General features: G+C 44.9%; 2 long non-coding RNA genes across 3 annotated transcripts in view; one reads left to right on the plus strand and one right to left on the minus strand.

Annotated features, from left to right (window-relative positions):
• LOC127481222 (uncharacterized) overlaps positions 1-15,422 on the plus strand; it is a 459,181-nt gene extending 443,759 nt beyond the window's left edge. Inside the window, exon 3 of the long non-coding RNA XR_007908156.1 lies at positions 15,400-15,422. This is a non-coding gene — a long non-coding RNA (uncharacterized LOC127481222). The remainder of the gene's footprint in view (positions 1-15,399) is intronic.
• Positions 1-22,566, minus strand: part of LOC127481215 (uncharacterized) — a 153,999-nt gene that overhangs the window by 27,162 nt on the left and 104,271 nt on the right. The window lies entirely within an intron of this gene.

The following is a 22,566-nucleotide window of genomic DNA, read 5'->3' on the forward strand; positions in this document are numbered from 1 at the left end:
TTTCACACTTTATAGTGTTTACTAACTTCATAATGTCTGCTCACATACTGCTCTGCCTGAAGGAGCTGCACGAGAGGGAATTTCGTCAATGGAAAATAAATGTGGTTATTAGGAACTGGGCAAGAGATAGTCGGACAATTCCTGTCTTTTCAGGGGAAAGCCAACAGTTTGGGGATTGCTGTAAGGAAAAAAAAAAAACAACCCAGGGATTATTCAGGCTTTCAGGCTTCACTTGGAAGGCCCTGGAAGTGCAAAGCACCATCCGTCATCTTTATGATGCATCACATCGCCTGAGGCATGAAGTAATCATCTAAAAACGCACTGCCCGACGTGCCCATCGTTACAATCAATACCCTCCACCAGCGGAGAATATTCAGGGAAATCTTTTATTCCACCCAAGGCTTGTTTTTATACAAAGAGCTCCATTATCAGAGTGGCACAAATGGAGAACTCACCTGACGTGGGTTGAAAAGTGGTCATTTCAGAAATAAAAGTGCACAGCTCAATAAATCTGGAAATCAGCGCCCAGGAGCTCGGACTGGCTTGGGATTAACTCTTGGAATATAAAAGAGCTTCAAAAATCAGCCCTCTCTGTGTCTGTATGTAATGATTGCCAGGTTCATATTTATAGATATGAATTCAAAAATACATAGAAACAGGAAAATCAGTGCTGCATTCCTGCACTCCAAACCCAGAGGTCTCAGGTGCCCATTTGGAGATGATTCCAGCCAGCCTGGAAAGGACAGGGAACTGCATGGGCTGGAACAACGACCAATGCTGAAACTTAAGTATGTTTTTATCTCTGTAATTCAGCTCTCTCACACACAAACACAAAAAAGAAGCTGTTTCTCAAATAGGGTCTCAGAAACTGATAGTTCTGAAGGACCCAAACAACCACTTCCACAACCCACTCAATGCAGGCCTTTGGGAACACCATGTGCGAACATCCAGCATTCCTCAGGATCATGAATTGCCACAGACTGGGATTTGAGGAGAAAAATGATGGATTTTGGAACATATAGAAAAAAACATTCTCTGCACAGGACTAACAGACATGCAACTCATGCCCTACATGTAAGTTGAAACCACGTGTCTCTTCTATCTGAATCATATGTTGTATATCACAGTGTAAGCTATATTTTATATCATATTTATGTGTATATATATGTATGGGGTGTATATGTGAGTGCTGATTTTTTAGAGGAAGGGGCTTCACTGCTGCTCTTTGAAAAATGGGGCAGGAGGAGGAGAGATGAGATGGGCTGGGGATGTGCTACAGGACTATACAGAGCATGAAAACATGGACTGGGGCCAGGATGGGAGGCTGTGGATCTTCTCTGACCTGTTTGTGGTTTCTAAAGGTAAGAGTCTCTTCATAGAATAATGGAATTATAGAATCATGGGATATCTTGAGTTCAAAGGCACCCACAAGGATCACCCAGTCCACCTCCTGGCCCTGCGCAGACACCCCAACAATCCCACCCTGTCCCTCAGAGCGTCGTCCAAACCCTCCTGGAGCTCTGGCAGCCTTGGGGCTGTGCCCACTGCCCTGGGGAGCCTGGTCAGTGCCAACCAGCCTCTGGGGGAAGAACCTTTCCTTCATATCCAATCCAAACTGGAGCCCTTTGCAGGAGTAACTGGGAACACAGCGTTTCTCCGTGACAATTCTGCGTGGGCAGGAGCGGAGCCCGTCAGGGTGTGAAGGCCAAGGGAGGAAAACCTGCTTGTTCTCCCACACTGATCCTTCAGAACTGAAATTAGCAGGATGTCATAATGGAAAATTCCCACTTTTTAAGCACCAGCAGCTGAAGGTGCTGTCACCTGACCAGCAGGCTGATGTCCAAGCTCGTGTGTGATGCAGGTTGACAAGAAAAGTTTCCTGAGCAGGACCATTCCATGGTCTTTCCTGCTGCTAAAAATGTGATAGCAGCCATTCCAAGGCTCATCCAATCTTGAAAACTCTTTGTCCCTCTTTACATACTACTGCAGCTCCTCACAGAGTGTCCAAATGCAGGTGACCTGGATCCAGGCTGCATAAAATCACATCAAATCAGAATCATAGAATGGTTTGGGTTGGGAGGCACCTTAAAGCTCATCTTATTCCACCCTCTGACATGGGTAGGGACACCTTCCACTATCTCAGTTGCTCCAAGCCCCATCCAGCTTTGGAATCACCAGCCCAGGAATCTCATGTCATGCAACCCTGAGCATCCCAGGCTGGTGTTTCCCTCCTGTAACTTTTCCACACGTGATCAAGACTCTCTCACTCTCATTCTTTTTTCCCTCTTGCAAAATACTCCCAGCTTAAACTGCAGACTTTGGAGCCAACACGTCTGGCTGGAGCTGCTCTGTCATTCATAGGCTTATTATGCAAATAAAACATAGACAAGCTGTAAGTTCCAATTGAATCCAAACACCCCGGAGCATCCAATAAATGGAGACGTCTCAAAAACACAACTCCATGGATGACACACATTTGTCATCCAGCTGAGAAATCTTAGATAGAGAGATGAATAAGAGCGAATTTACAAATGTCAAGAAGCTCCAGGAGCCTTTCCCCCATTTCTATTGCTCCAGGGAAGAGTTGAGACCCAGGAATTAACAAAGAAAAAAATCCCCTCACGGAATGGCAAGCTGTGTTTGCACTTCTTTCTTTCCCTGAAAGTTAAGCTGGGGAATAACAGGTTTCACTTGGGAGTCGTTGTTTCTGCAAATCTTTCTTATATTCCTGAATCAGAGATGAAGAACTTCGACAGACCTATTTCAAACCACGCTTCAGTTGCTTTACAAACAGAACCAAAAAAAATTTACCAAGAAAATGTTACAAATATTAAATATTAAAATATGACAAATTTTAAATATTTTCTTAATGTTTGAAATGTTTTTATACTAACCCAAGAGTATCATTAGATCGTGGACTGAGACCTGTGCAAGAATAATTAATAATTTAAGCAAGGCATTTTGCTGACCACAAGTAAAATGGGAAAGAACACGACCCACAAAATATCAATTAAATTTAATGGACAATGCAAGAGATTCTAATTATTATTCTTAATTTAGCAATAACCTATTGTTAATATTGAGAATACTGACAAGGTAATCCCCAGTTTATAACTGGTAATATTAATGAGGTCCCAAGGCCTGCAGACAACAAAAGACACTGACAATATGTCGATATTCCTGCCAGCTTACGGAAGATCCATGCTGAATTTCTGGATTTCTGTTATCATAACAGGGGTGAAATGAATATCAGAAGCTCAGTGAAACAATCTGAGGTTTGATATGCAGCCTTTTCCTATTGCAACATGTTTGAAAGCTGCTGGGATGTGTTACTGGTCCCGACCGGTTCCTGAATCCCATCGGTTGCGATCAGTCGGATGTGATTCCAAAGGCTGCTGCAGGTAACCAGGAGGCTCTGGAGTGGGTAAGGATGTGGTGCTGAGAAGTGATAGGGATGATGTCTGCCATGGAATGAGTGTTTGTAGAGGTTTGCAGTTGCTTTCGGATCAAAGCCAACGGATCTACGGATGGAACATCCTCATACAGGGACTAAACAGCAGTGGAGATGAGCAAGGCAGGGCTAACCCCAGAGTATGGAAAGATTTCATGGAAATTCAGGGACTTAGGATGTATTCACTGCAGTGTTGGGAACTGGGTGTGAGTAGCCACTTCCACAGGTCTGTCCAGCTGCCCTGTCCCAGGAGGGTGGAACTGGAAGAGCCCCCCAGGATCCCAGAACACTGGAGTTCCTCAGGAACCTCCCTTATGCTCCCCCAGAGACCAGAGCACCTCACTAAGAAACTCATCTATAGGAGTATGTTCCTGCTGGTCAGAATAATGTTCTAAATTACTAAAAACATTAAGAATTCCAAGTTCCAGCTCCTCAGCTGCTCCAATAAATCAGCAGAGCTCCAAGCTCTTTAGTCCCCCCCCGGATCAGTTTACACCAGATGATGGCCCAGCTTTGTCTCCCGTTCCTTCAGTGCCTGGAAGGCTCTGACACTGGAAAAGTCCAGGGGCAGCAATTAGCTGAGGGAATTTTTTGACACATTTGTTGTCAGTGTATACTGTCACAGCTCCCAGGTTGTCCTTATTGCTGCTTCCCACAACTACAGGATGAGGGCTAAAATATAAATAACAGAGGTGAGATAAAATCAGATGATGAGATTATTTTCTCTCTCCAGTGGCTTGCAGTGGCTTTACCCCTGGGACAAGTCTGCTGATCTCCACTCCCCAGGGCTGGGGTGCATTTCCCTGGCAGCAGTGACCCCAGAACAAGTGCTTAGAACAAGTATCCATAATAATCATTTCAAAACAAGATCCTTTTCCCAAGCATATTCCCCCGTGTCAAGAGGCAGGAAGGGAAGTCTCTTGTATTTACTTTTACTGGAAAAGCATGACAGACTGGTCCTGACATCACTTTGTTTTGCAAAGGCTCAGCTTAGATATAATTACAGTGACAAAGAGAGTTACCCTCCCTCAGCCAGGGAGCACTGCCAGGGAATTCAGGGATGCCTTCACTCAGCCAAAAGGTTTTTATGGATTACAGAGCCTGCATCCAGAGCAGGGCATAACACCACTACTCCACCCACCTAAAGGGCTGATGAGATCCCTGGGTGAGATCCCTTGATGAGATCCTTTGATGAGATCCCTGAAGGAGTCAGTGCTGGGAAGTCCTGCTGCTTTGGAAGAGACCCAGGGAATTGTATTCAGCAGGACATCCTGGGAACGGGATGTTAATCACAGTCACTTATTCCTGAAAATGTCACTTTAAACAGTCAGTGACTGAGGAATAATCTGTAGTGAAACCCTGCAAGTGGCACTGCAATGAGTATAAATTGGTGCTTTTAATAACAGCAATTATAAGTAAATTTAACCAATTCCATCACTTCAAAGAAGGGAGAAATGGAAGGAGAGGATTAAAACAGGCATGTCCTGGAGCATCACAGAGAAGACCACTCATATCCCCCTCAAGAGAGGAGAAGACCCTCCCTTTCCTTCCCTTTCTGTGCATTCAGTCTCTTCTCCCAGGTAAGAGACAGGACAAGAGGAAATGGACTCAGGTTGTGCCAGAGGAGGTTTAGGCTGGATATCAGGAAAAATTTCTTCAAGGAAAGGATGACCAGATATTGGAAGAGGCTGCCCAGGGCAGTGGTGGAGTCCCCATTGCTGGGGGGGTTTCGAAGCCACGTAGATGTGGCACCTGGGGACAAGGATCAGTGGTGGCCTTGGCAGCGCTGGTTGGACTCAGTGACCTTAGAGGGCTTTTCCAACCTAAACAATTCCATGATGAGTTAACAGGGAAGGGCCCCCAGATGATGTTGTGTCCTATGGCAGCACCAGAAGGGGCCTTTTTCCTTCTTCTTCCCTTCATCTTTTCCGTCCACATAACCAACACCGTCAGTGATGCGTCGGGACCTTCTGTGCCCCAAGCACACAAAAAGCATCTCACAGTTCCTCTCTCACTCTCTGCTGCCTCTTCCCCATGAGCCACATGCTCTCCATGGCAGGGGACAGTTATTACTCTGTGTTTGCACAGTCCCCAGCAAGCAGGGGCCTCCTTCTGGACAACCTGTAGGTTGTTGTAATAAAAGGGACACGAAGGATTTATGGCATCGTTAGGACTCAGCCGAGTGCTCACTGAGATGTGGCTTCATGCTGTCACCGTTTTGTTCACTATCAGATTATCCCATTATCTCCACAGAATGTCAAACAGTGTCCTTGCAGCAAAAATGAACCAAAAAGCTTAAGAAAAATGTGCAAAATGCTGAACAAAAATCGTAAAAAATGTGGGGCTTAAAAATCTTTTGATTTCGCCACCGCCTCGTTTAACAAACTCCAAGCATTTCCCAAAGCACCCGGTGAGTTTTAACTTCCTGAGATCCTTCAGCCACAAAAAAAACCTCTACCTGGGACTGACAAAGCCTGAACTTCAGTGTATCACAAATGGGCTCCTTGAAGGTTTCTGCTATTGTGTAGAGCCCTGAGTTTTTCAGCTCTCTCTCTCTCTCTAATTTATTTTATTTTTTCCCCAAGAATGCTGACTGTCGTGAATATTAAATCACATTTCCCAAAAGCAGCTATTTATTGAGCCTGTTTGCCCTTTATTACACAGAAAAATAGAAAGCTTGTATTTTCCTCTGCTGGGTAAAGATGCTTCCTAAGTAATCTGAGACGCTACTTTCATGTTTGCTCAATAAGTATTTCAAGATGCTGCTATTTTGATAATGTGCTGACTGATACATAATTCACAGCGATGCAAAGTTTAATAATATCTCCCAACTCCAATATCAAATGAGCTCTCAATCCTGACATGCTAAATCTTGCTGGGGAGCAGGACTGTTTCTCATTTGTTTTGTAAAATGATCCAGAACCTCTATTACTCAACGTAAACGTGGCGGTTTTACACCGACGCATTAGAAAAATAAATCACTTAATTCCTGAACACACACACACACAAACATCCCTCCAGGAGGGAGGCGGATGAAATGATGATCCCTCATGGAGAAGATCCCTGCCCATCACACTCCCTGAAGGATGAGTTGCTCAAGACGCCGTCCCTTCCCACGAATCCTGGCACCAATTAATTCTCCCGTGGGGAAGGATTTCGACGAGGAAGCCTGACCTGACCTCCGTGAGGAAAGGACAAGAATCACAAGTGGCAACGTAATTCCCTGGATTTCTTGGAGGTTGTGAGCCCAGGAGATGTTTGTCTTTCACCACCAGTTCAGGTTCTTAAACCTGATGGAAATTTCCATAAAATCACAGAGGGTTTGGGTTGGAAGGAACCTTAAAGGGACCTCAAAGCTCAGCTCATTCCACTCCCTGCTATGGGCAGGGACATCTTCCATTATCCCAGGTTGCTCCAAGCCCCATCCAATCTTGCCTTGGACTCTTCCAGGGGTGAGGAGTCCACAACCTCTTTTTGTTTGCTAATGAAAGGTAGAAGTGATTTATCTGCCTTTAAACATGGCCATTAGATGGACGCTAATTAATTATCTGAGGTGTTCCTTTCCCCTCCCCTATCACATCAATTTCGGGGATTTTCAGAGCCCTTCCTTAATTTCTCCCCCCCAGCAGAAATCTGAGAAATTTGTCACTTCCACAAAATCTGAAAATTCGACAGGCAAAGCTCAATTTTTGCCAAGTTACAACCAGAACCCAGGAGGATTTCTGAAGGAAACCTCCCTCATTCCCAACCATCTCCTCCTGGAGACTCGATAGCTGTCAGGCAGGATGAGGGAACTCTGTGGGAGAATAAAACACATCCCAGCATCCGATGCTCTCCCACAAGAGGAGCAAAATTCTCTCAGAAAAAAAGGCAAAAACTTGTGTGATGCCGACGATTCCCCGTCAGCCCCTCGGCCCCGCCGCCCCCTCCCTTCCTGGGGAGCCACACACTTCCCAGTGGAAATCACACCATGGATCAGCAACAGCACAAGCATTACTTCATCATTCCTTGACTGAGCTTCTCCCTGACACGAGTCGGGAGCGTTGGATCGGGGCTGGGAAGGATCTGGGAGAGACGAGATGTTCCCGGTTCGGTGACACCGGGGCTTTTGGAGCCCCATCTGTGCCTCGGATCCCATCTGTCAGGTGGGGATGATTCCTCACAGAGATCCTGGTGACTTTATACCCAGATCCATGGGAAAGGCAGCACCGGGAAGCAGAAGGCTTTAAATGCAGTGGCGTTTCCACTTGGGAGATTTATTTTCCGACGCGCATTTGTAAAAATATATATTTGCTTCAAAGGTGAAGGTGGGGGAAGAAATAAAGAAGTAAAAGTGGAGTTTCATTGCTTTCCTGTTTCCTGTCCATAAATTCATGTCATCCTGCTTTCAGGGGACTGGGGTGTCTTGTCATCTACCCTCAGATTAAATGTTTTCATTTGTGTGCAGATGAATAAATGAGAATGGGGTTTACCTGCTGCTCCAGCACTTTCCTCCTCATTCCACTCGCCTCCTCTCCAATCCTCCAACTGCCTTTTATCCCTCTTATTCTAACAGAGCCTCAATAAAACAGAATTTGGACAAATTCAGAGCAGGAATCCCTTCCTTGACCCAGTCATGTATTTTACCTTACTAGTGCTCTGTACTGGGGCATTTGCAGGGCTGCAAATCCAAGTTCAACACGTCCCAGCGAGTTGGCAGCCAGTACAAATGCTGCAGTAGGGAAATCTGGATTGGATATTAGGAAAAACTTCTTCACTGAAAGGGTGGTCAGGCATTGGAACGGGTTGCCCAGGGAAGTGGTGGAATCACCACCTCTGGCAGTGTTCAAAAACGTGTAAATGTGGCACTTGGGGACATGGGTGAGTGTTGGGCCTGGCAGTGGTTGGACTCGATGATCTTAAAGGTTTTTTTCCAACCTAAACACTTCTCTGATTCTGATTTACACAAGCAAAAAAGTTGCTCCATCAAACACAATTTTTTCCCAATTTTAAACTCATGTCATGTAATGGACCCTCTGTAAACTCCCAGTTGTTCCATAACAACCAGAACATTCCAGCCTCTAACACTCCTCACCCCTGAGCCTTCAGAAACCACTCCTATGGCCCCAATCTCTCCCCAGCTGCACTTTATGAGTGAGCAAGATGTGACAAATTACAGAGGGGTTTAAGAACATTAAAATGCCAAACATATTGAGAAATGCTAAACAAAAAATCTGGGGCTTCTGCCTCTCTGCATGTATCACTGCCAACAACTACAACCTGATCTGTAACACCCAAAAATTACAAACAGGAGACAGAAAAACAACAAAACCTGCCTTGAATGAGTGAGACCAGCTCTCACTCTGCTGCTACACCAACAAGCACATTAAAAATGTAAGTGGGACTAAGCATAAGGACGGGGTTATGAGGAAAACAAATGGTGACAGAGACTTCAATCATTCACAGAACAAATACTGCAAGTGCCACAGCTCAATGAAATCGAGTTTTCCAACCATCCCAGTGATTGTCTACACTAAACAAACCACTCTTTATACCCCAAACTGGGTGAAATTACCTAATTCTCCTGTTTTAGGCAGGACCTATGTATAGCACGGAAGGAATCAGCGAGCCCTGGGTGCCCTCACCAGACTGTGCTCCGTTGGCAGTGTTGTGTGGGATAAATCTCTCCTCCTCAGAGCTCTCTCTCTGCTTCCTGTGCTTGTCTTATGCAATGAACACTAAAATAAGAGACTTTGCTTGCCCTTTCCCAGCTGTCTTTTCCCAAAGAACTATTGGGTAATGGCATAAACCTCATTAAAAGCAAAGAAATGGGAATGGAGAAGGTTTTCAGCCCTCTGTGAGGATCAGAGGGGGGTGTGCCCGGTCAGGTGCCGCTCACCTGACTCCGCACGCTCCATCTGCCGCCACAGATGGAGGGATGGGACCAGGAAATGGCAGAGATGAAGCTGCTGCTGGGTGGCAAACGAAAAAATAAATACCCCAGGGAGAGGGTTTTCAGGCATGGGAAGAACCCAAAGCTTTCATTGGAAACCCAAAATGGTTTGAATAAAGGGAAGGAAATCTACAGGAATCAACAGCAGAGCTGAACCAGACGGATCCAGATCTTTGGCCAACATGTGACACTTCTCAACTTCTGTGAAGGAAATGTTGATGTCTGGGGAAGAGAAGGCTCCAGGGAGACCTGAGAGCCCCTTCCTGTGCCTAAAGGGGCTCCAAGAAAGCTGGAGAGACACTTTGGACAAGGGATGGAGGGACAGGACGAGGGGAAAAGGCCTTAAGCTGAAGGAGAGTAGGATTGGGTTAGACATTAGGAAGCAATCCTTCCCTGGGAGGGTGGGGAGGCCCTGGCACAGGTTGCCCAGAGAAACTGTGGCTGTCTCTGGATCCCTGGAAGTGTCCAAGGCCAGGTTGGACAGTGCTTGGAGCAACCTAGAGTAATGGAAGGTGTCCCTGCCCATGGCAGGGGGTGGCACTGGATGGGCTTTAAGTTCCTTCCAACCCAAACCATTCTTTGATTTTATGATTCTCTGTTAATTTTTCTATTTGCATTTAACTTCAGTGTATACACAGGGCCTTGTGCCTCCTCCCCATGTTCCTGGAACAGGTAGGAACCTCTGGAAGCTGCTGACCCTCATGGCCATGGAGCTGAAGCTCACTGAAGGCACCTCGATCACCAGACACAGCCAGTCCAGACATCCCAGCTGAGCCAGCCACCCTTAATATTCCTGCATGGCTCTCTCAGGCTGATCCCTTCCTCCAAGGCAAGGGATATCTCTCCTTATCCCCATGAAATATATAAACCCAACCTGGAAGCCAACGCTGAGGAAAATAAAGGAAACCAACTGCTTCATCAGCTCTTGAAAAAAGCCCAGATTCTTCTTCCCCTTGTTACTACAGATGAATTTGCATTTCCACCTTATCCTGGAATCCCAAACTGGTTTAAGTTGGAAGGGACATTCTAGACCATTCAGTTCCATGTGGACCATCCATGGGCAGGGACATCTTCCACTAGCCCAGGTTGCTCCAAGCCCCATCCAGCCTGGCCCTGGACACTTCCAGGGATCCAGGGGCAGCCACAGTTTCTCTGGGCAACCTGTGCCAGGGCCTCACCACCCTCCCAGCCAACAATTCTTTCCCAATATCCCATTTAAACCTCTTCTCCTCAAGTTTGAAGCCATTTCCCCTTGTCCTGTCCCTTCATGACCTTCCCAACAGCTCCCTTTGCCTTTGCCAAACCCAAATGCTCTCACACCACACAGCACCACGTGGTTATGATTGTCCAAAGAAAGGGACTGTAAATGTGCTCCTTTTGGCCCTTAATAACATCAGGGAGAACAATTCTTGGCTCATTTAGCAGGGAAGCACTTTAGGTGCCGAGCAGCACCGGGTGTCTCCAGGACAGAGCTGTCACCACACAAGGACAGAATGAACAGACAGCAAACTGATAATGATGGACTTTGAGGTGCTTCAGCCATAAATTCTCTTTATGTTCTGAAGGGTGGAACAATTGGGCAATACTGCTGATGAGAACAGGGCTCACTGCACATTGGGGTTCCCTGGGGTTAGTGCTGCATCCTGGGGCTCAGCTCCTGCCTCCGGGGTCAGGGACACCCGAGCCCCTGATAAATCCCTTCTGCACGACTGAATGGCTCCAACCAGCCTGTGCTGCAAAGATCAGCCCTGGATCGAAATCTCTTTGGGGGCACAGTGAGTCACGACAAAAATGTGCTCCCCAGAGACCTGTGATTGCTTCAAATGAGATGAGGGGGAGCAGAAAACGTTCCACTTAGGAAAAAAATTCACTTTGTGTAGTGAATTTTCTGTCTTGTTTTCCTTTCCCATTTTTATTACTCAGTAAGCACTCAGGAAAAAGGGGATCTTTGCTTTTGAGATACTCTGCACCTGCTGTCTAGCCTATAAAAATGCTGTTTTCAATTCAAAGCAATAAAACACTGCAATTAATCTAAATCACATCATTACGGTTGGAGCCGAGACTCACAAAATTGGCTCCCTCCACCTCCGTGTGCACCACTTATCTCAGTTCCCAAAATATTTTCCAAGCCCATTTTGCCGTTCTTACCCCTTTTTAAAATGATGGAATTACTCTTTATTTCATTGTTTGTCTAACGACCTTTTTTGGCCATTTCTACTTGGTAATTCCACCCTAAAATCAAAACAGAGGCGGCTTTCGCTTATGGTTAGTAACTCTGGAATTTCATGGGTAAAAGTTTTGGGTTTTTTCAATAAATTAGTTTATTGACTGACACTTTCTCCATTCATCCAGCCATGAAACAACATTTGCAAATTCTGGTTCCTCCTGTTATTAAGATACAACAGTGTGGACAAACTCCCCAAGGACAGAAAAGAAACACGAAAAGAATTTCACAGGAACTTCCATTTTTCTTCCCAGTGACATGACACCTGATGTGACACAAATGAATAGGGAACAAAGATGCTACTTGTGGCCACAGCAGAGGGTGAATCATTCCTTTTATCAGATTTCCAATCCTTACTTCGAATAAACTTTGCCAGGTTGTCTGGACTCAAACCCACAGCCAAATTTTAATGCCGACATTAGCAATGGAGGAGCTGGAAATCTGTATGGATAAGTTTGAAAGCAGAACAAAGAGAGAGACTGTTCAGTGGGAGGTCAATTTGAGTGATGCCCAAGGAAAATAATTCAATTCCTGTTGTTCTCAGGCCATGCAGGACCAGCTGTGCCCCAAAAGATGGCTTTTATTAATTACTTTGCAAGCTGAACATTAGATTTGCTCTGTGGCAAAGACCTCCTTGTCTTCACAAATAGGGATTATTTTTCAGATTTTAGCTTTTAGATATTGGTAAAAGCTTCTGAATTCTGCCTATATCTCCCAAAAGTCCTCAGGTGGGAGCACCCTGTGTCCCAAGGCAGTTTTGCCATGGTTTTGGATCCCAGACCTTTGCTAAGGGATTTGGAGAGGCTGTTACACTTCTCCCATCACTGTGACAATTGTGATACTTGTTATTTCCAGTCTCTTTTCTGGGCCTGGTACCTCCTTGCACCGTGTTTCCCATAATGAACAAGGATGATTTCCCATTTGGGTATAAAAAGCTCTCACTCCCAAGGAAATTGCTGCCCATCCATAGCCAGGAGAGGGGATAAATAAAGGGCTGAAGTGACAGAGAGGAGACACCTCTCAGTGACACAGAGGAAATGAGCTCCTCTCAGCTGCCCATATTTTGTCCCATAGCCTGTGCTGACACCTCGTCCTGAGAACACCACACTGGCCATAAGTGATTATTCCCTCATTTTGTCTCCACTTCCCTCCTTTAATGGCATCAAGACTCTTCCATTTCCTCTGTTTTCCAAATTAACCTCTTTTCCCTGCTCCCTCAGGTCTCTGAACTGAGCCTCTCCTGCTCCAAGGAGGTCCCAGGAGAGTTCATATCCAGCCCAGACTCAGCTGCCCAGACTTTGGGAACACCTATATTGTGACATCTGCAAATATCAGGGGCGAGTTTCCCTGGACCAGGAGCTGCAGAAGGAATTTGGTAGGACGAAATTCATTGTGCTTGGAAGGGGAAGGCTGGAGTCCTGCCTGGGAATCAACTTTCCTGAGGTAAAAAATTTAACTTGCAGGACATTCAAACCATCGAGGTGAAATCAAGGCCCTTTGATGCCAAAAATCCGGATTTCAGCCAGTCCACCTGAGCTGGGATCAGAGCAGTTCCTCGAGGCAGTCAGGAAAGCATAGATCCCTTAAACCCCAACTTTCCATCTTTCCATTTAAACCCCAAATTTATTGGTCTCCTGGTTGCAATAACAAACAGTTTGTGGTCTTATTTTGGAGAAAAATGCGTTGTAAAAGCCAAAACTTTAAAAAGAAGCCTTAAGTTGCAATTTTTATGGAGTTTGCAGGTTTTTTGGAGTGAAGTGATATGAAAGTGTAATCCAGGGATTTTTTTTAGGAAATGTCCTACTACTATTTAATTTTTCCCGAGGTCTTTACATCGTCAAAAACAAGGAATCATAGAATTCCAGACTGGTTTGGGTTGGAAGGGAATGTAAGGATCAGCCAGTGCCACCCCCTGCCATGAGCAGGGACACCTTCCATTATCCCAGGTTCCTCCAACCTGGCCTTGGACACTCCCAGGGATCCAGGGGCAGCCACAGCTTCTCTGCCCATCCTGGGCCAGGGCCTCCCCACCCTCACAGCCAGCAATTCCTTCCCAATATCCCATCTAACTCTGCCCTCTGGCAGTGGGAAGCCATTCCCTGTGTCCTGTCCCTCCATCCCTTGTCCCCAGTCCCTCTCCAGCTCTCCTGGAGCCCCTTTAGGCCCTGGAAGGCTCTCAGGTCTCTCTGGAGCCTTCTCTTGTCCAGGTGAACCCCCCCAGCTCTCTCAGCCTGCTTTATTTTGGATTATTTCCAAAATAATCAAGTTTCTCTTTACTATGAACTAAGAAATCAGAAGTTATTATAAAAATAAATCCACCTGAAGCCCAAAGTCTAAAGCTTTCCTTTCCCATCAGACTTGCATGTTCAGGTCCAACTCAGGGCATTCCCAAATGGATTTTATACACTTGCTTCTGATTCCTGGATTTTTTTCTCTCTGAACTCTCCCTGGCAGAAGATCAGAGGATGGGAAAGTCAGAGCAGGTGGCTTTAAAGTCCCCCTTTCTCTGCAGTCCCAGGAGCACTAATATGGAACAATACAGACTCCAGATTCCAGGGAGTTGGGGACAGAAGGGATTAAACTGCCGTGCTGGATGTCAGGGACAATAAAATAATCAAACCACAAGTTCTCTCTCGAGCCTGAGCTCAACTCAGAAGACATAAAAGAAGACAAGAACAGAGGCAAACTGGAATCAAGTGCTGTGATATTAATGTCCCTTTTTTCGGTTAAAATGGAGATCAGGAGCAGAAATTGGGAGTGTGAGAAACTGGGATATTTTAGAAAGAATAAAAACAACCAACCATAAAAAAAACCACAACCAAAACTAAAACAAAACAAACAAACAAAGGAAGGGGGGGAATTATTCCCATATTCAAATTATAAAACCCTGAGTGATGCTCTGATGAAGGATGGGTTATTTTTTTTCCTCTCTGTTAAACCCCAGTGTTGCCAAAGGGCTTTCCAGAAAGCCAAACTCTCCCGAACGGAGCGATGCCAGCTTGAGTTTCTTGGCATTCAGCAGCACTAATTGTCCCTTTTTTCCTCGCTGCTCTTTGCCACATTTCTTGGAAAACAACAGCTGTGTTTATTCCAATAGCACTATCCTGATGACTTGATGATAGGCTAATCTGCTGGAATTTCAAGCCTGGCTGTCCCGTAGGAATCTCTGCAGAGCACCACACAAGTGCCTTTGGATGACACAAATCCTTGGAAAGGCTTCCGTACTTCTGGCCCGTCTGGGAGGTCACCCTTATCCCACTTAGGTCACTGGATTTCTTGCAGCAAGCACAATGTTTTTCAGGGTTTTTGGGAATAATTTCCTGATGTATCAGTGTCAGGAGGTAATTCCACGACATATAGAGTTCCCCAAGCAGAGGGATGGAGGAGGATGTGGAATTACAATGGAAACAAGCTCAGCATCCACATGGAAATCAGGGCTGGGAATTCAGGGACAGGCAGAGTCCTCCATGAAACAACACAACTACAGAGCACACGATATTATAGTGAGCAATTTATATAATATATCAAATTATTCAGGAGAAAAAAAGTAGCCATATGAAGCTGAATGAATCCCATGGATTCCAGGAGGAAGTTTTCAGAAAACACACACCCAGATAGAGCCCTGTCGGCTCCGTCCCAGAGGGGGTGCCCAGGAATCACTGCTCACAAAATGCTGGTTATTCAACAGTAAAAAAGGTTACAAAAAGGAGGGGAAACTAGGATTAAACAACATTTTCTCCCCACCTGAATTTCTAATTAAAAAAATAAACTCTTAAAAGTGTCCAAGGCCAGGTTGGACAAGGCTTGGAGCAACCCAGCACAGTGGAAGGTGTCCCTGCCCATGGCAGGGGGTGGAATGGGATGAGTTTTACACATCTCAAAACCCAAGCAGAGCCTTTGGAAAAGCCAGAGCACATCCAGACCCACTCCCAGGCCAAAGGCATCTCAGTCTCATCAGCTGTGTTTGAGGTAATTTGGGAAAATGTTCATTTATTCCTCATTTGTTGCCGAGTTGGTCCCTGATCTTTCCACCTGGTTCCTGCAAAAATACACCTCCCCAGCTGACACACTGAAAACTCTTTGGGGATCTCCAAGGACCCTCTAAATGCAGGAAGAACATGATTTTTGCAGCCCAGTGAAGGAGGGAGGTTTTACAGGTGTGCTCTGTCCTCCTTCAGCATCTCTTCCAGTGTCACTTGGAGCAAAGCTTCCCGTTATTATTTAATTTGATATATCCACACCCAACCACCAAGAGGTCTGGGAACATGAGCAGATTTCCTGCTTTAAAACCAGACAGAGTTAGATAAACACCCAAAATCCTGTGGCCCTGCACCCACAGCCCATGGGAACAAGGATTAATCACACCTGCACCTCAGCTTTGCTTAGTCTCAGCTTCTAGTCCTGGACTGCACTGCACCTTTATCTGCTAAATAATGTCTTATCACCACAGAATTCCTTACAGATGAGACCACTGCATGATTTTGATCAGACCAATGCATGGTATTCTCCACATAAAGAAAATATTCACTCCCTCTATAAAGCCACTTCCCAACATTTTAGTGATGCTCAGTAATGATTTCTTGCTCCCTTCTGGATCATGGACAGAAGCATCTAGAACCAGCCTAAAAGTCTCTCTCCTTGGAATTTACTCCTCAGTTATTCTCTGCTGAAGCTCCCTTTGAAGCCACTTGGCCAGCTCAGCTTATTTAATATGTGCCAGATAATGATTTGTATTCCTTAATCAACATTTCAAATAAGACCCACTTCAAATGTTTTATTTAAGTTCAGGTTTATTGCAGCATCTTTTGCAGCCCAACCTGCAGCCTCAGAAAACCTAAAAATAGAATAAAAGATCGGGTTGGCTTGACCTCCTCTAATTCCAAACCACCCTATTGACTGACCATTTATTGCTCCCATTTATTTCTGTATTCACACCATTTTATGTCCCTTCCTATTATTTTTCTCTGAACTGAGGAAGCAATTTCATCTCTGCTTTTGTCTGTAAGTACATATTTAATTATGTGGCCCTGATCTGCATAGAAATAGAGTCACTTCATCATTTCCTTGCCCATCTTCAGGACATAATTGAATTGTTTTCACACTGAGTCCCCACCCAACAAAGAGCTTTAAAACAAAGCTGCTGTACTTTACTTGTTTTCCAGTGTTACACACCAGGCCTTGTCTTACCTCTCCTAAAACAACAGCAAAATTAATCCTAAATACCCTTAAAAAGCACAAATCTTCCCCGAAAAAGTGTCCTGTTTTCCATGTAGTTGTACATAAACACAATTCCTCAGTGCAGATGGTTCTCTACAAGTGCATTATCAGGGTTCATGGACTGAATAAAATCAGTGTCATTTCCCTTCACATGACTGAGCTTCCCTTTGCTGGAAAATTAACTCCAAGGAACATCTTTGAGATTTTCAGATTGGAAAACAGGCAAGAGATTTCTTCTGCCTTTAGAAAAAGAAGCCAAAAAGAACTGAAGTGTAAAACACCTCAGCTCTTAAAAATAATTATATCAACTAGAACATTTCTATACTCATGGTGCAACACGTGTCTATCTTAAGTGTTTATTTCAAGAAAGTTATTAGTTTAATATTTTTATCATACATTGCCTTAAATTAAATATAACCAGGACTGGTTTGGTTAAAATAAAAAAAAATTAGAAGCACTTTTTTTGCTCAGGTATTTTCCATCAGGTAAGAAGGAACTGTCAGCAAATTAAACTGGTCTTAAGGACAGGATAAGTACTTAATTATTATTAGATCACTGAAAATAGTTCTCAGAACTAAAGCAAAGTTAACATAGGTATTATCATGCATCCATTCCTTTCTTATACTTATTTTTCCATATCAAACTTGCCTGCCCTCAGTCCAACCACGATTTGAGCATCAGAGCTCCCCCTCAAGAGCACAAGGTATCCATGTATCACCAAAGCACAATCCCAGTGTATTTTCTGGAGAAACTATTTTCATTCAAATGGCTTTAAACTGAGCTGCTCTTTGGCTTTGCAGGATGAATTATCCTGTGAGAGCATCAGCTCCAAAGCAGAGAGCAAATGCTCTGGACTGGCCTCTGCTTTCAGGGCACGGCTCCCCTGCCAGCCATGGGGTTTGGCTTAAAGCTCACCCAGGGTAAAGGACATTTTGGAGCCCTCCAGGTATATAAATCAACTGAAAAGTTTCAATCTAAGCCCAGAAAGGGAGCAGTTATGAATTTACAGTGCAAGCAGGGCCCCCAGAACGTGCACAGAGAGGAGCAGGGCTCCCACAGCTCCGACCCCACGGCCCTTCACTGCAAATCCTGTCCTGCTCTCTGGAATGGCTCCAGGCATCTCCTACACTGGTCACGTCTGCATGTGCCTTATTTTATAGAATCACAGGATCATTAAGGTTGGAAAAGCCCTCCAAGGTCACAGAGTTCACCCTGTGCCCGATGCCCCCCTTGTCCCCCAGCCCAGAGCACTGAGTGCCACGGCCAGGCCTTCCTGGGACACCTCCAGGGATGGGCACTCCAAACCTCCCTGGGTAGCCCCTGCCAGTGCCTGACAACCCTTTCCAGGAGGAAATTTCTCCTGATGTCCAACCCAACTGTCCCCTGGCACAGCCTGAGGCCGTTCCCTCTCCTCCTGTCCCTTGTTCCCTGGCAGCAGAGCCCGACCCCCCCCAGCTCCCCCCTCCTGCCAGGGGGTTGCAGAGCCAGAAGGTCCCCCCTGAGCCTCCTTTTCTCCAGGCTGAGCCCCCCCAGCTCCCTCTGCTGCTCCTCACAGGACTGACCCTCTCCAGACCCTCAGAAATCTGATGATTTCTGAAGTCTTTTTTTTTTTTCTTTCTGAACTCACCAAACACAACTTTCCAGGGGAACAGGGGATTTTAGAAGCCCCACCAACTCCCACCTCCTGCACCAGCCAAGGTCAGCACCTCCACATGCAGAAGGTTGCTCACTCTCTAAAACAGTGAATGCAGATAATTACATAATTTAGCATCCACTCTATAATTAAAATACAGAACGACCTCAATGCCACAGTGCATGTTCACAGCTCATTATTCACCCAAACCATGGCACCCATCTATTTTTTATGTTGCCAGTCTATTCAGGAGCTCACTCCAGGCACTCTGTGGGGTCCAAGGCCTCTGACATGCTGTTTCTTCTGAACTGAGATCTTTTCCTGCTCTTCTCCAGATCCCTTCCTGAGCAGGAAACACTACAACTGGTCCAGGCACATTTTTGCCAAGGGAATTAACTGTTGCACAATTCCCGTGCGTTTGCCATCATTAACTAATCCAAGGCTCAGGGCTGGAGGAGCTGCCCCAGCAGTTTTGCCTGTGGTGGAGTTTGCAACAGCTTCATAAGCTAAAGAGGTTGGTGGAGAAGCCACACCAAACCACAGCCTCTCTCCTCACTGGCAGGAGTGTGAGCAAGACTTTCATGGAGTCATAGAATGGTTTTGGTTGGAAGGGAAATTAAGGATCATTTTGTTCCACCCCCTTTACGTTGGTATTCAATATCAAGGTGAAAAAACACGTTTTAGGAGTTGAGAATCATAGAATCTCAGAATGGTTTGGGTTGGAAGGGATTATAAAGATCAGCCAGTTCCACCCCCTGCCCTGGGCAGGGACATCTTCCACTAGCCCAGGTTGCTCCAAGCCCTGTACAACCTGGCCTTGGACACTTCCAGGGATCCAGGGGCAGCCACAGCTTCTCTGGGCAACCTGGACCAGGGCCTCACCACCCTCCCAGCCAAGAATTCCTTCCCAATATCCCATCTCACTCTGCCCTGTCCCTCCATCCCTTGTCCAAAGTCCTCCCCCAGCTCTCTGTGTAGAGATCCAGGAGTTCTACAACCCAGTGACTGTCCCAGCCTTTTGGGTCAATGGAGGACATCAGATGGATGTCAGAAATGTCCCTGGACAGTATCTACAAGGCCAGGAGGGTAAATCCTTAAATAACTTGGATATCTGCTCTCCAATGGATCCATTCGAATGTATATGGTTATTTTTTGCTTCTGAGATATTATTTTTCCTTCCAAATTTAACACTAATTAACACTCCAGTTCTTCAAGAGGGCTTATAAAAAAGACAGTCAGTGATATTTTACATGGGCAGGGACTGATAGGACGGGGGGAATGGCTTTAAAGTAAAGGAGGAGAGATCTAGGTTAGAGGTTAGGAAGTTCTTTACTCACAGAGTGGGGAGGCCCTGGCCCAGGTTGCCCAGAGAAGCTGTGGCTGCCCCTGGATCCCTGAAAGTGTCCAAGGCCAGGTTGGACGGGGCTTGGAGCAACCTGGGATAGTGGAAGGTGTCCCTGCCCATGGCAGGGGGTGGCACTGGCTTATCTCTACAGTCCCTTCCACCCCCAAACCATCCTGATTCTACCATTCTACAACTCCTAAAACATTTTTTTTTCACCTTGATATTAAATACCAACAGAGAGTCACCCCGAGTGAGCAGCAGAACAGTATGAGGGGGTTCAAAAAACAGATATAAAGCTCTGCCAGCAGCAATTTCTGAATTGGTGTTTCTTAATGTCATCAAGGTCTGGGCTTCTCCCTGCTGCTGGACTGAGCCTGAGTGGTTCAACTGCCACCTCTGCAGCATTGTAACCCAAATGAGAATAACCAGCAATACAATGTAGATTTATGCTCTAATTTAAGCATTAAATCAAAAGTCACTGTGTACACACAGCTGCTTTTTGGAGAGCAACAGCAATTTCCTGCTTTTCAACAGCTCAAACAAATGTGGGGAGTTTTATTTAAAAGCCTTTTTTTGCTTGTTTCTTAATTGGTGAATTCTTGTGGCAAAAGCACCCAAACAATTCTGAAGAATTGCGAGGAAAACTGAGTTAAATTTCAAACGCTCAGTGGCACAATGTGGCTGGAAAAATTGGAAAACCACAAATACATGGAGTTATCTCCTGGTTTACTTGCTGTCAGTAATCCTGGGCTGGGCTGGAGAGGGTTCTTACACTTCCAGTGGAGCAGCTGGAAGAGCACAATTCCCTTTAAGGTGATGGAATCCTATTGTCAATGTCAGAATGGCCTTTCCCACATAGTTACATTTTTATAGTCCTGAAATACCTGTTTTCTTTGCAAAAAGGAAAGGAAAAAATAACATTTTACTGAAAAGAACAAACATTTCTCAGCGAAACCTTGTAGTCCTGGCCCAGGATGGATCCCCCAGGGATTTAGCAGGGATCAAAACTGTTGTGACTGTATCACGTCTCAGGCCTTCACAGTCACTTGAAATTTATAAAAATCACAAGTTTTCAAATAAGACATGAATATCTATTAGTGATCAAATAAGGAACATTCATAATTAAATTACTATCCTTTCTTTCCTTGCCTTCTCCCTATTTCCCTGGTTTAGCTCCAGGTTAATAACCAGAATAGGTGACTTTTCTTCTCTGTAGAGATTTACATGTGATCACCAAAAAAGTATAAAGGATTTCACACAAATTCCCCTAATTTGCTGTGGATAAATCACTACCACAAAGCTACTATTTTGTCTGTTATTTCCACTACTCCTTAGATAACACACACACACATTTATATATGTATAGATATGTATGTTAAATATGTGGAGTTCCTCACCAGCCTCCTAAAAATAAAGCTCATTCATATAAAGCTGGTCCTGTGAAAAATATACAGATATTCAGAAGACATGGATAGAAAGGAATATTTGGTGTCATTCTTATTTATCAAGGTAAAATTTGGACATTTGGGAACAGTTGTCTGGTGCTGGTCACAACTGGTCGTGGACATGGTTGGATTTTGTTTCTTGGCTTTGAGATTCCAAAATGCAACATTTCAGATTCTGAAAGATTTCACAGCCTTTGGGACTGGATTCCTTCCTGGGCCAGCTAATGAAATCTGGGTTTGAGTGTAAACTAATCCTAGTGAATACTGGCAGGAATGTCAGCAAGGACTTGGACAGAAAATGTGAGTATGAGAAGACCTACACTACTGATTTAATAAAATATTTTGTTAGTGAGGTCATTTGCAACAAAAAATAGTTAATTAATTCTAGCCTGGTGCGTGTGCTGAAACTGTAGGTTGGAGTCATCACAAAATACATCTAAGCAGGAAAATGAGGATCAAATGAAGGAAGAATTTGAGCCCTTTCCTCTGACACCCCAAATTCTCGTTGTCATTACTTGTGCCCATCGGACTCCTAATTCTGATTCCTCAGCCATGAATAAAATACCCTGAATAAAATAACCATATTAATTATGTACAGACAGTTTTTGTTGTTTCATTAATATGTGTTGAACCTTGTGTCTCCACATGAAGTCAAACTGAAGAAAGGAGTTTATTATTATTATTAATATGATGATTATTATTATTATTTCCATTCTAGGAGTTTGCCACAGTGAGTCAGGGAGGGGATATGCCCTGGGGAAAGGAGTGTCATCCCTTTCTGAGCCAAGACTGGAATGTAGCACTCAGCCAAATGCATGGTAATGAAACCAACCCCAAACATGACCTGGTGGGGACATTTGGGAACTATGGTGTTGGAATTGGATGGTCTTCAAGGTCCCTTCCAACCCAACCCATTCTGGGATTCTGGGATCCCATGAATATATCGATAGAAGTAACAAGAACTGCCTTTAATTGATATTTTCAAACTACCTTTAACTGGTATTTTCCATCATACAAAACAGAGGTAAGACCCTATCCCTGAAAAGCTGCCAAAGTCTGTGACTTCACCAGGATTTGACTCAAAGATGTCCCAGGACAGAGGTTGCAACAACAGCCCAGGTGGTTATGGGGACACTTCCAAAATAACCACACATACCTGTGTACTTGGTGCACAGCTGCTGCTTGGGGAAAAGATGTTTTATAGCTACACACCTACAGACCTTCCCATGCTCAAATCTTGGGCAGCTTGATTGGGAAATAATGTTGGAATTTTTGCCACAGTGAATTTCTGTGGAACTCGCAGCACAAGTTCCCTTTTG

This window comes from Manacus candei, unplaced genomic scaffold (genome assembly GCF_025592945.1).
Source record: "Manacus candei isolate 608988 ecotype Guabito, Panama unplaced genomic scaffold, ASM2559294v1 h1tg000077l, whole genome shotgun sequence".
NCBI lineage: Eukaryota > Metazoa > Chordata > Aves > Passeriformes > Pipridae > Manacus > Manacus candei.